The following is a 12,759-nucleotide window of genomic DNA, read 5'->3' on the forward strand; positions in this document are numbered from 1 at the left end:
CGTTTCCAGCATCCTTGATAGAAAGTTCCCACACTGCCGATGGTGACCACCGCAACTTTGGGGAGTAGCGTCGCCGGCGCTCCATCGGACTGGTTCCGGCACCGATCTCGCTCCGCCGGTCCACGTGTGCATCATCCCAAAAATCAAGAGGTTGCCCTCCCCCCCTTGCAGCTCCACTGCACCGCGGTTCCAGCTCGCCGAACAACGGTTGCAACATCCCAGCTACAGGGGGGTCGCCTTGCAGCTCCACTGGACCGCTGTTGCAGTTCCGCTGGGTTGCAGTTCCAGCTCTTGTGGCCATGGTTTGCAGCACCCCTTGCCTGGTTGCGGCATGCCATGCCGGCGGCCATGTCGTCTCGCTGTCACCGATGCAGCAAATTGGTCGCCCGTAGTAGCAAAACAAAACCACGGTTGCAGCTCCCGTGCATCGCCATTGCAGCTCTAGAATACTGTTGTAGCTTTCTCCTGTGGCCGTCGGTCGCAACTCGTCTTCGCGCCCCCACCCATCACGGATGTAGCAAATTTGATCACTGGTTCCAGCAAATCTAGATGCCCGTTCCAGCAAAAATAACTGCCACCGTCGTTGCTCACACCGATTGTAGCAAAAAAACGTCTGATTCCAGCATCTGGTGTGGTCAGTTATAGCAACAAAAATTGTTGGTTGTAGCTCCAACCCTGGTCGGCTCCAGCATCTGGTGTGGTCGGTTGTAGCTTTTTGGTGGATGGTTGTAGCTTTTTTGGTGGACGGTTGTAGCTTTTCTGTCCACCGGTTGCAGCTTCCCCGCGTGCTTCCTCCTTTGCCCCCGTCCTCCCGTGTTAACCTCGTCGGAGAAGCCGCGACCCTCGTGGGAGGCAGGACGAGGAGAGAGGCAGAGAGGTCCGCGGAGATAGAGACAGGGGGGAGAGAAACTGCAGCTCACGCGTAGCCTGATGTAGCTTTTCCGTCCACCGGTTTCAGCTCCCCGGCGTGCTTCCTCCTCTGTCCCCGTTGTGCCGTGTTGTCCTCGCCGGAGAAGCTGCGACGCTCGCCGGAGGCAGGACAAGGAGAGAGGCAAAGAAGTCTGCGGAGATGAAGATGGGGAAGAGAAATCCAGAGACGAAGCATGCGCGGATGAAATGTGTGTGGATGAGAGGATAGGGGAAAGATGACTGCGTGCGGGCCCTTGTGCTGCGTGGCATCCGCATGGGCGAGTGACCAGCCAAATCGTTCGGCCGGCACGCCGTTCTAAAATGTTTCCCCAAAGGAAAGGGCAGTGCTAGGCGCCGGTCGCATCCTGTGCGCTAAGAGCATCCCAACAGAAATGCACATGTAAAAATACCTAACTTTTGCATCTTCAGACGCCAAAAAGATGCAAAAAAATACATCTCCACCTCCCAAAGATGTAAAATACAACACTTAAATATACATCTCCACCTCCCTCCACAGCCACGTGCCAACCACCGTTTCCTTTCACTTCCCTCCCTTCTTCCTCTCACCTCCCGCCACACCACCGTCGCCGGCCACCCGCCCACGACGCAGTCGCCCCTGCGCCAGATCCGGCCCCGTCGTCGCCCCGCTGCCGGTTCCGACGTCCACCATCGGCCACTGCCCGAAGCCATGAATCGGCGGATTTTTCTCCTTTTCTCCCCGCCGTCGATTCGGCCTCGTCGCCGCCTGATTCGCCCCCTCCCCGCCGCTCCTCCGTCGTCTACACTCCGTCGCCGCCCCACCCCACTCTGTCGCGGCCCTACTCCACCTCGGATCGCCGCCACACATCGTGGTTTCGCCGCCCCTGACGCCGTCCAACCTCACCATCGCCCGATTCGCCCCCCCCCCCCCCCGTCGCTCCTCTGCCAGCCCCAATCCGTCGCCCCCAAATCCACCTCCGACTACAATGCCCCGCCCGTCGTCGCCATGCCGCCGAGGAAGACCCCGAGGGGCAAGACGGGGTTCTCCAGCGTGAGGGAAAAGCCCTCCGGCAACTTCGGGGTGGAGTTCAGCGACACCGGGCACTGCTTTTGGCTAGGCACCTACCCCATCGTTCACGAGGCCGCGCGTGCCTACGACGTGGCGGTGTGGCATGCCGGGAGGCCGAAGAAGGACCTCAACTTCCCGGAGATCGAGACACGGGCGGTTGCTCGTGCCGGGGGGCATTTGCACGAAGGAGATCACGGCATAGAAGATGAATAAGAAGAAGAGGCTTGCCACTGTCGTCAGTCCTAGCGATAGCGATGAGGCAGCGATGGCGAGGTTCGCGCGTGAGCATCCGGAGTATGTGCAGGCCGAGCAGGAGTTCTTTTGGAAGCGCGACGCTGAGGGGGAGGAGGAGGAGGAGGAGAAGAAGAAGAAGAAGAAGAAGAAGAAGAAGAAGAAGAAGAAGAAGAAGAAGAAGAGGAGGAGGAGGAGGAGGAGGCCTGCCCCTCGATGGTGACCCCCATCGAGTCCTCGGAGGAGGACTGGGGTGACTCAGAGGAGGAGGACTGGGGTGACTCGGAGGAGGAGGACGAGGGTTGTGATGACCCAGACAAGGATGAGTTCTGGGAGCAGTTCAAGAGCTCCGATGACGAGGAGTAGTTTTATCTTCGGTGTAGTAGATGAATGTAGTACTTCAAACTAGTAGTAGTTGAACTAGTAATAGTTGAGTTTGTTATGTTTTTATTAATTAGAACTATGTTTAATTATGTTTGAAATGAAGTAGTAGTTGAATTTGCTATGTTTGAAGTATAGGTTTCTAATGAAGTAGTAGTTGAAGTATAGTTTTACATCTCCATTTGCATCTTCTATTGGAGTTCCTGTTTTACATCTCCAATATACATCTTCTGTTGGAGTCAGCACTTTTTTGGAGATGCAAAAGGCACTTTTTGGAGATGTAAATTTTTACATCTCCATATTTGCATCTTCTATTGAAGATGCTCTAATTGTGTTGTTTCCCGGCCGTTGGATCAAGCCCTCATATCGTCCCCCTCCACCCCCCCCCAAAAGAGTCACACACCCATGCACGCAGAGAGAGTGAAGTGGGCGTCGCCGAACACCTACCATGGACGCACGCAACAACCGCCCTCAAAGCATCGCCGATCGATGCCCTCGAAGCACCCATCCTCATGTGTTCCTCTATGATGTTGTCGCATCACCTAATTGCCGTCCTCGTACACGGTCGACAATGATTGTAGCACAACCATTGACTGTTTGCTACTCCCGCCCCCATGATTGCAGCTTTTGTCATCAACGGGTGGAAGCCCTGTCGCAGCTTCACCCAGAGTCTTCTCCAGCACTGGCGGGTGTCGGTTGCAGCTTCAGCCAGCCCCCCGTTCTAACATCACCGTTGAGAGGTTCCAGGAAATCTGACATGCGGTTCCAGCAAATCAAACTAGTGGTTCAAGGAAAAATCGTCCGGCGATCCCACCATCTTCACTCTATGGTCCCAACAAATTCACTCGACACTCCCAGCAAAAAATCACACTGGTGGTTGCAGCACCATCGCTGGACGTTGTGTCTCATAGGCTCGCCGCCAGGCCGTTCCAGCACCTTTGCGCAATGGTCCCAACACCGCCACCAAGCTGTTGCAACACCTTCGACAGCAACATCGATCCCAGTCTCACGGGGGAGGAGCACGACACCGATGATGGCCACCAAGGATGCGCGCGTAAGTAGTGGAGATGTTCTCTCACGACGAGGAGAGGAAGGTGGAGGAGAAAGAAGAAACGAGGGGGAAGCCCGCATGTGCGTTGGGCGAACTTCGTCAGATCTGTGTTGCAGCGTGCGAAGCTCACCGTATTTACGCGCGATATGGTGGTTATCACTGAAGAAGGAGAGAAGAGATCACAATGCATTGTGAGATAAAGGGATAAGGCAGTGTTGCCTCCCTCCCGTGTGGCCTACCGTGGGACAAGTGTAGCATTTCCCCGGGTAGATACCACGCAACAACACAATGTCGATCGAGGTTTGGTCTATCGATCAAGTTTGATCGAACGACCAGCATGCGAGAGACGCAATCGCTCGGCTGGGTGGGTGGCAATGATGAATTATCCAAAGTAAATACTACTACACTCTCTGAGGCGTTGTCAAAGTTCGAGGTGGCCGAAGCGGAGGAGCCGACTGATGTGTCCATTTTGCATCATGTGCTCATACTGTTATTTATAATGTTTTGGGTTAATATTTCACTTCATGGGGCAATTCTAATGACTTTTCCCTCTTATTTTGCAAGTTCAACATGAAGAGGGAAATTACCGGGAGCTGGAATTCTAAACCTGAAAAAGCTACGGCATAGATGGATATTCCTCGGAGCTCCAAATGACCTGAAAATTTACGGAGAATTATTTTGGAAATAAAAAAATACCGGAAGAAGGATCATCGGGAGGCCCCCGCCATGGAGTCACAAGCTCAGGTGGCGCCCTCCCCTCCCGGGGCGCACCAGGTGAGTGTTTGCCTCCACCAACAAGCCTCTGTGGCCCCCCTTCTCCTATATGATGCCATTTCCCTAGAAAAAAAACAAAAGAAGACTTTCGGGACGAAGCGTTGCCGTCTCGAGGCGGAACTTGGGTAGGAGCACTTTTGCTCTTTGGTAGAGCGATTCCGCCAGGGATACTTCCGTTTGAGTGGGGGGGAATCGAAGCCATCGACATCATTAACATTCCTCTCATCGTGGGAGGACCAATCTTTATCAACATCTTCACCAGCACCATCTCCTCTCAAACAATTCATCTCTTGTATTCAATCTTTGTCTCAAACCTCACATTGGTACTGGTACGTCCCAAACGTATCTACTTTTCCAAACACTTCTGCTCTTGTTTTGGACTCTAATTTGCATGATTTGAATGAAACTAACCCGGGCTGACGTTGTTTTCAGCAGAACTGCCATGGTGTTATTTTTGTGCAGAAATAAAAGTTCTCGGATCGAGCTAAAATTTTATAGATATTTTTTTGGAATATATAAAAATTATTGGCGAAAAGATCTGCTAGAGGGGGGCCACCATGGAGCCATGACCTCAGGTGGCGCCCCCTAGGGTGCGCAACGTGAGATCATGGGTCTCACAAATCTCCGTCTGCCTCCAACTCCATAAAGACCGTCTCGTGGACAAAAACTATCAGAGAGAAGGCGTCATCATGTTTTACGATACGGAGTCGCCGCGACCTCCTATTCTTCATCGGGAGGACTGATCTGGAGTCCGTTCAGGGCTCCAGAGAGGGGGAATTCATCGTCGTCGTCATCATCAACCCTCCTTCATCAACAATTCCATGATGCTCACCACCGAGAGGGGGTAATTCCTTCATAGGCTTGCTGGACGGTGATGTAGTTGGATGAGATTTGTCATGTAATCGACTCAATTTGTTAGGGCTTGATCCCTAGTATCCACTATGTTCGGAGATTTATGTAGCTATGACTTTGCTATGCTTAATGTCTGTCACTAGGGCCCGAGTGCCATTATTTCAAATCTGAACCTATTATGTTTCCATGAATATAAGTGAGTTTTGGATCCTATATTTCAAGTTGTATGCACCTACTATGTTTTATGATCCGCAGACCCCAAAGTGAAAACAATTGGGATTCACTCCGGTGATGACCGTAGTATGAAGAGTTCATGTATTCATTGAGTGTTAATGCTTTGTTTCGGTTCTCTATGAAGAATCTGAAAAACGCTAAAACCAAGATCGTACCCTCTAAGACGAGGGGAGGTAAGGAACTGCCATCCCACTCTGCACTTGATTCACCTTCTTTTTTAGTAGACTTGCGACACCGCCATCTGCTATTCAATTTGATATGTCACAAGTAATTGACGATGCTACTTCTGCTATGAAATATACTCGAGATGATGCTGGTACTTTGCTTGATGAAACTATGCACTAGGTGAATTTCTTAATGAAAAAATTGCTAAAGCTAAAGAAATTGAGAATGCTGAAATTACTAGAAATTATGATTCACCTCATTTGCATAGCTCTCCTACTAGATTTGAAATGCCTAAAGTACCCGAGGGTTATGTTATGGATGGGGAGATTGCTAGAGGCTTTATTTCTTGTAATGATAGAGAAGATATTAAGAAATTACCGAGTAAGCTAAAAGAAAAGGATATGATAGAGAGAAAGAAATGTGATCCTAAATTTGCTACTTCTCCTATCTTTGTTACTGACAAGGATTACAAATTCTCCATTGATCATGAACTTATTACTTTGGTAGAATCAGATCCTTTCCATGGTTATGGATCTGAAACTGTTGTGGAACACCTTACTAAATTAAATGATATAGCCACCATGTTTTATCATGAGGAAAAACTCACTACTAGTATACTCTTAATTTGTTTCCTTTCTCATTAAAGGGTGATGCTAAAGAATGGTTTAATACTCTTGCTCCTGGTTGTGTGTGTAGTCACCAGGATATGATATATTACTTTACTGAGAAGTATTTTCTTTCTCGGAAAAAACAAGCCGCCTCACAGGAAATATACAACTTTGTGCAATTTGAGGAAGAGCATCTCCCTCAAGCTTGGGGGAGGCTTCTCCAATTACTTAATCCTTTTCCTGGTCATTCTCAAACTCATGAGATCCATTTATATAACAAGCAAATCACCACTTTGGGTACTGTTCTAAACCCATTCATATTTTATTATTGCATACCCCCTACTGTATTCTAACTTCACCATGACTTATACCCCCGATACAATCCATAGTAGATTCAAACAAGTAAACAATGCAGCGAAAATAGAATCTGTCAAAAACAGAACAGTCTGTAAATTCAAACAATGACCATACTTCTGTAACTCCAAAAATTCTGAAAAATAGGACAACGTGGGAAATCTGTATATCAATCATGTGTAACAAATTCAGAAATTTATCACGTTCCAGTGAACCTAAACAATTCTGCTAGTGGGCGAAAAAGTTTGTGTTCTCTCACAGAATCAAATCAACCATCATCCCAAAGGCTTTACTTGGCACAAACACTAATTTCAACAGAAAAACAGAACCATAAAAGTAGCATAATTGTGTGCACACCAAAAAATAGGAAAGAAACAAGAAAAATAAAGATAACTGTTGTCATTTTTAGTTTTCTCATCTTTTGATGTGTTCATTATGAGGCTTTTAAAAAACAATATGGAACACATCATCAACCAAAATCTTAGCACCATTAAGTTGGCTATCCTTAAATACTTGTTGGTTCCCTTTTACAATCTAAGAATACCGTTGATTAATACCATTGAAAACTTGTTGGATTATGTTTAAAGGTGGTACTTCCTTTGGATTATGTTTAAAGGTGGTACTTCCTTCTTGTTATTTTCATCAAAAGTGTGGTTATCATGAAACAAATACCTCGATAAATAATCTTCATTGTATAAAATCTCATCACTCACGGGATGTTTATGGCTCATATTGTAAAATTCAAAGATCTCTCTAGCCTCTCGCACTATGTAATCAAATTCATTCATGAGGACAAGAGTAGCTATCTTTTTAGCCTTAGGGTTATCTATAACAGGCAACTCATAGAACAAATCTTTGCAAAGTGGGATGAGTGCGAATAAATCTTCTCTCAAGCTTAATAACAAGTGTGGAAATAGCTTCAACATAATTTTTGGTTCTTTTAGGAATACGAATATCATCACAAACCAAAGTTCCTGTACAATTAAAGAATTCCTGAATAACACTTTTTCCTATGATGTTACTGTCGGTGTCAAAACCGGTGGATCTCGGGTAGGGGGTCCCGAACTGTGCGTCTGAGGCGGATGGTAACAGGAGGCAGGGGACACAATGTTTACCCAGGTTCGGGCCCTCTCGATGGAGGCAATACCCTACTTCCTACTTGATTGATCTTGATGATATGAGTATCACAAGAGTTGATCTACCACGAGATCGGAGAGGCTAAACCCTAGAAGCTAGCATATGGTATGATTGTTGTTGTCCTATGGACTAAAACCCTCCGGTTTATATAGACACCGGAGGGGCTAGGGTTACACAGATTCGGTTACAAGGGAGGAGATCTACATATCCGAATTGCCAAGCTTGCCTTCCACACAAAGGAGAGTCCCATCCGGACACGGGACGAAGTCTTCAATATTGTATCTTCATAGTCCAACAGTCCGGCCAAAGTATATAGTCCGGCTGTCCGAGGACCCCCTAATCCAGGACTCCCTCAGTAGCCCCTGAACCAGGCTTCAATGACGACGAGTCCGGCGCGCAGATTGTCTTCGGCATTGCAAGGCGGGTTCCTCCTCCGAATACTCCATAGAAGATTTTTAACACAAGGATAGTGTCCGGCTCTGCAAAACAAATTCCACATACCACCGTAGAGAGTATAATATTTCCACAAATCTAATCTACTGACAACTTTTCATAACATGACATCACGCTATGGCTCCGGTTATTATTCAAACCGTTTTTCTCAACCAGCTACTGCACATATTGCGAGGCGGTTTTCTTGGCACGTCTTGTCGAAGCAGAGATCGTGTCCCCTTATCACGGGATTCTCATCAATACGGGTGTGGGTAACCCAATCGTGCCATTAATCACGATGCTTGGGGAATAAGTGAGTTTTACCAGGCAAGTGGGGAGGCGCATAGTTTCTTCCGCCCTTATAAAGGGGTAAGTGAAGGAAATATGCCCTAGAGGCAATAATAAAGTTATTATTTATTTCCTTATATCATGATAAATGTTTATTATTCATGCTAGAATTGTATTAACCGGAAACATAATACATGTGTGAATACATAGACAAACAGAGTGTCACTAGTATGCCTCTACTTGACTAGCTCATTAATCAAAGATGGTTATGTTTCCTAACCATGAACAAAGTGTTGTTATTTGATTAACGAGGTCACATCATTAGTTGAATGATCTGATGGACATGACCCATTCCATTAGCTTAGCACCCGATCGTTTAGTATGTTGCTATTGCTTCCTTCATGACTTATACATGTTCCTATGACTATGAGATTATGCAACTCCCGTTTGCCGGAGGAACACTTTGGGTGCTACCAAACGTCACAACGTAACTGGGTGATTATAAAGGAGCATTACAGGTGTCTCCAAAGGTAGATGTTGGGTTGGCGTATTTCGAGATTAGGATTTGTCACTCCGAATGTCAGAGAGGTATCTCTGGGCCCTCTCGGTAATGCACATCACTTAAGCCTTGCAAGCATTGCAACTAATGAGTTAGTTGCGGGATGATGTATTACGGAACGAGTAAAGAGACTTTCCGGTAACAAGATTGAACTAGGTATTGGATACCGACGATCGAATCTCGGGCAAGTAACATACCAATGACAAAGGGAACAACGCATGTTGTTATGCGGTCTGACCGATAAAAGATCTTCGTAGAATATGTAGGAACCAATATGGGCATCCAGGTCCCGCTATTGGTTATTGACCAGAGATGTGTCTCAGTCATGTCTACATTGTTCTCGAACCGTAGGGTCCGCACGCTTAACGTTACGATGACAGTTATTATGAGTTTATGCATTTTGATGTACCGAAGGTTGTTCGGAGTCCCGGATGTGATCACGGACATGATGAGGAGTCTCGAAATGGTCGAGACATAAAGATTGATATATTGGAAGCCTATGTTTGGACATCGGAAGTGTTCCAGGTGAAATCAGGATTTTACCGGATTACCGGGAGGTTACCGGAACCCCCCGGGAGTCATATGGGCCTTATTGGGCTTTAGTGGAAAGGTGAAAGGGGCTGCCCATAGTGGGCTGCGCGCCTCCCCCCCTCCCCTAGTCCTATTAGGACTAGGAGAGGTGGCCGGCCACCTCTCTCTCTCTTTCCCCCTTGGGAGTCCTATTTGGAATAGGATTGGGGGGGGAGTCCTACTCCCGGTAGGAGTAGGACTCCTCCCGCGCCTCCATAGGGCTGGCCGCATCCCTCCCCCTTGGCTCCTTTATATACGGAGGCAGGGGCACCTCTAGACACACAAGTTGATCATTGAGATTGTTCCTTAGCCGTGTGCGGTGCCCCCTGCCACCATATTCCACCTCGATCATATCGTTGCAGTGCTTAGGCGAAGCCCTGCGTCGGTAGAACATCAAGATCGTCACCACGCCGTCGTGCTGACGGAACTCTTCCCCGATGCTTTGCTGGATCGGAGCCCGGGGATCATCATCGAGCTGTACGTGTGCTAAGAACTCGGAGGTGCCGGAGTAACGGTGCTTGGATCGGTCGGATCGGGAAGAAGACGTACGACTACTTCCTCTACGTTGTGTCAACGCTTCCGTTGCGATCTACAAGGGTATGTAGATCAGACTCTCCCCCTCGTTGCTATGCATCACCATGATCTTGCGTGTGCGTAGGAAATTTTTTGAAATTACTACGTTCCCCAACAGTGGCATCCGAGCCTAGGTTTTATGGTTTGATGTTATATGCACGAGTAGAACACAAGTGAGTTGTGGGCGATATAAGTCATACTGCCTACCAGCATGTCATACTTTGGTTCGGCGGTATTGTTGGATGAAGCGGCCCGGACCGACATTACGCGTACGCTTACGCGAGACCGGTTTCCCCGACGTGCTTTGCACAAAGGTGACTTGCGGGTGACTGTTTCTCCAGCTTTAGTTGAACCGAGTGTGACTACGCCCGGTCCTTGCGAAGGTTAAAACGGAGTCTATTTGACAAACTATCGTTGTGGTTTTGATGCGTAGGTGAGATTGGTTCTTGCTTAAGCCCGTAGCAGCTACATAAAACTTGCAACAACAAAATAGAGGACGTCTAACTTGTTTTTGCAGGGCATGTTGTGATGTGATATGGTCAAGACGTGATGAGATATAAGTTGTTGTATGAGATGATCATGTTTTGTTGAAGTTATCGGCAACTGGCAAAATCATTATGGTTGTCTCTCTATTGCATAAGATGCAAGTGCCCAATAATTGCTTTACTTTACCGCTATGCGATAGCAATAGTTGCAAGAGCAATTGTTGGCGAGACGACCATGTGATGACACATTGATATAGATCAAGATGATGGAGATCATGGTGTCATGCCGGTGACGATGGAGATCATGACAATGCTTTGGAGATGGAGATCAAAGGCACAAGATGATCATGGCCATATCATGTCACATATTTTGATTGCATGTGATGTTTATCCTTTTATACATCTTATTTTGCTTAGTTTGACGGTAGCATTTTAAGATGATCTCTCACTAATTATCAAGAAGTGTTCTCCCTGAGTATGCACCGTTGCCAAAGTTCGTCGTGCCCAGACACCACGTGATGATCGGGTGCGATAAGCTCTACGTCCATCTACAACGGGTGCAAGCCAGTTTTGCACACGCGGAATACTCAGGTTAAACTTGACGAGCCTAGCATATGCAGATATGGCCTCGGAACACGGAGACCGAAAGGTCGAGCGTGAATCATATAGTAGATATGATCAACATAGCGATGTTCACCATTGAAAACTACTCCATCTCACGTGATGATCGGTCATGGTTTAGTTGATTTGGATCACGTAATCACTTAGAGGATTAGAGGTATGTCTATCTAAGTGGGAGTTCTTAAGTAATATGATTAATTGAACTTAAATTTATCATGAACTTAGTCCTGGTAGTATTTTGCAAATTATGTTGTAGATCAATAGCTCGCGTTGTTGCTTCCCTGTGTTTATTTTGATATGTTCCTAGAGAAAATTGTGTTGAAAGATGTTAGTAGCAATGATGCGGATTGGATCCGTGATCTGAGGTTTATCCTCATTGCTGCACAGAAGAATTATGTCCTTGATGCACCGCTAGGTGACGGACCTATTGCAGGAGCAGATGCAGACGTTATGAACGTTTGGCTAGCTCAATATGATGACTACTTGATAGTTTAGTGCACCATGCTTAATGGCTTAGAATCGGGACTTCAAAGACGTTTTGAACGTCATGGAGCATATGAGATGTTCCAGGAGTTGAAGTTAATATTTCAAGCAAATACCCGAGTTGAGAGATATGTAGTCTCCAACAAGTTCTATAGCTAAAAGATGGAGGAGAATCGCTCAACTAGTGAGCATGTGCCCAGATTGTCTGAGTACAACAATCGCTTGAATCAAGTGGGAGTTAATCTTCCAGATAAGATAGTGATTGACAGAATTCTCTAGTCACCATCACCAAGTTAGTAGAACTTCGTGATGAACTATGATATGCAAGGGATAACGGAAACGAATCCCAAGCTCTTTGTAATGCGGAAATTGACGAAGGTAGAAATCGAGAAAAACATCAAGTGTTGATGGTAGACAAGACCACTAGTTTCAAGAAAAGGGCAGAGGGAAGAAGGGGAACTTTAAGAAGAACAGCAAGCAAGTTGCTGCTCAAGTGAAGAAGCCCAAGTCTGGTCCTAAGCCTGAGACTAAGTGTTTCTACTGCAAAGGGACTGGTCACTGGAAGCGGAACTACCCCAAGTGATTGGCAGATAAGAAGGATGGCAAAGTGAACATAAGTATATTTGATATACATGTTATTGATGTGTACTTTACTAGTGTTTATAGCAACCCATCAGTATTTGATACTAGTTCAGTTGCTAAGATTAGTAACTCGAAACGGGAGTTGCAGAATAAATAGAGACCAGTTAAGGGTGAAGTGACGATGTGTGTTGGAAGTGGTTCCAAGATTGATATGATCATCATCGCACACTCCCTATACTTTCGGGATTAGTGTTGAACCTGAATAAGTGTTATTTGGTGTTTGCGTTGAGCATGAATATGATTTGATCATGTTTATTGTAATACGGTTATTCATTTAAGTAAGAGAATAAATTGTTGTTCTGTTTACATGAATAAAACCTTATATGGTTACACACCCAATGAAAATAGTTCGTTGGATCTCG

Source organism: Triticum urartu, chromosome 4A (assembly GCF_056163025.1).
Source record: "Triticum urartu cultivar PI428250 chromosome 4A, HENAU_Tu73, whole genome shotgun sequence".
In the NCBI taxonomy this organism is placed as follows: Eukaryota; Viridiplantae; Streptophyta; class Magnoliopsida; order Poales; family Poaceae; genus Triticum; species Triticum urartu.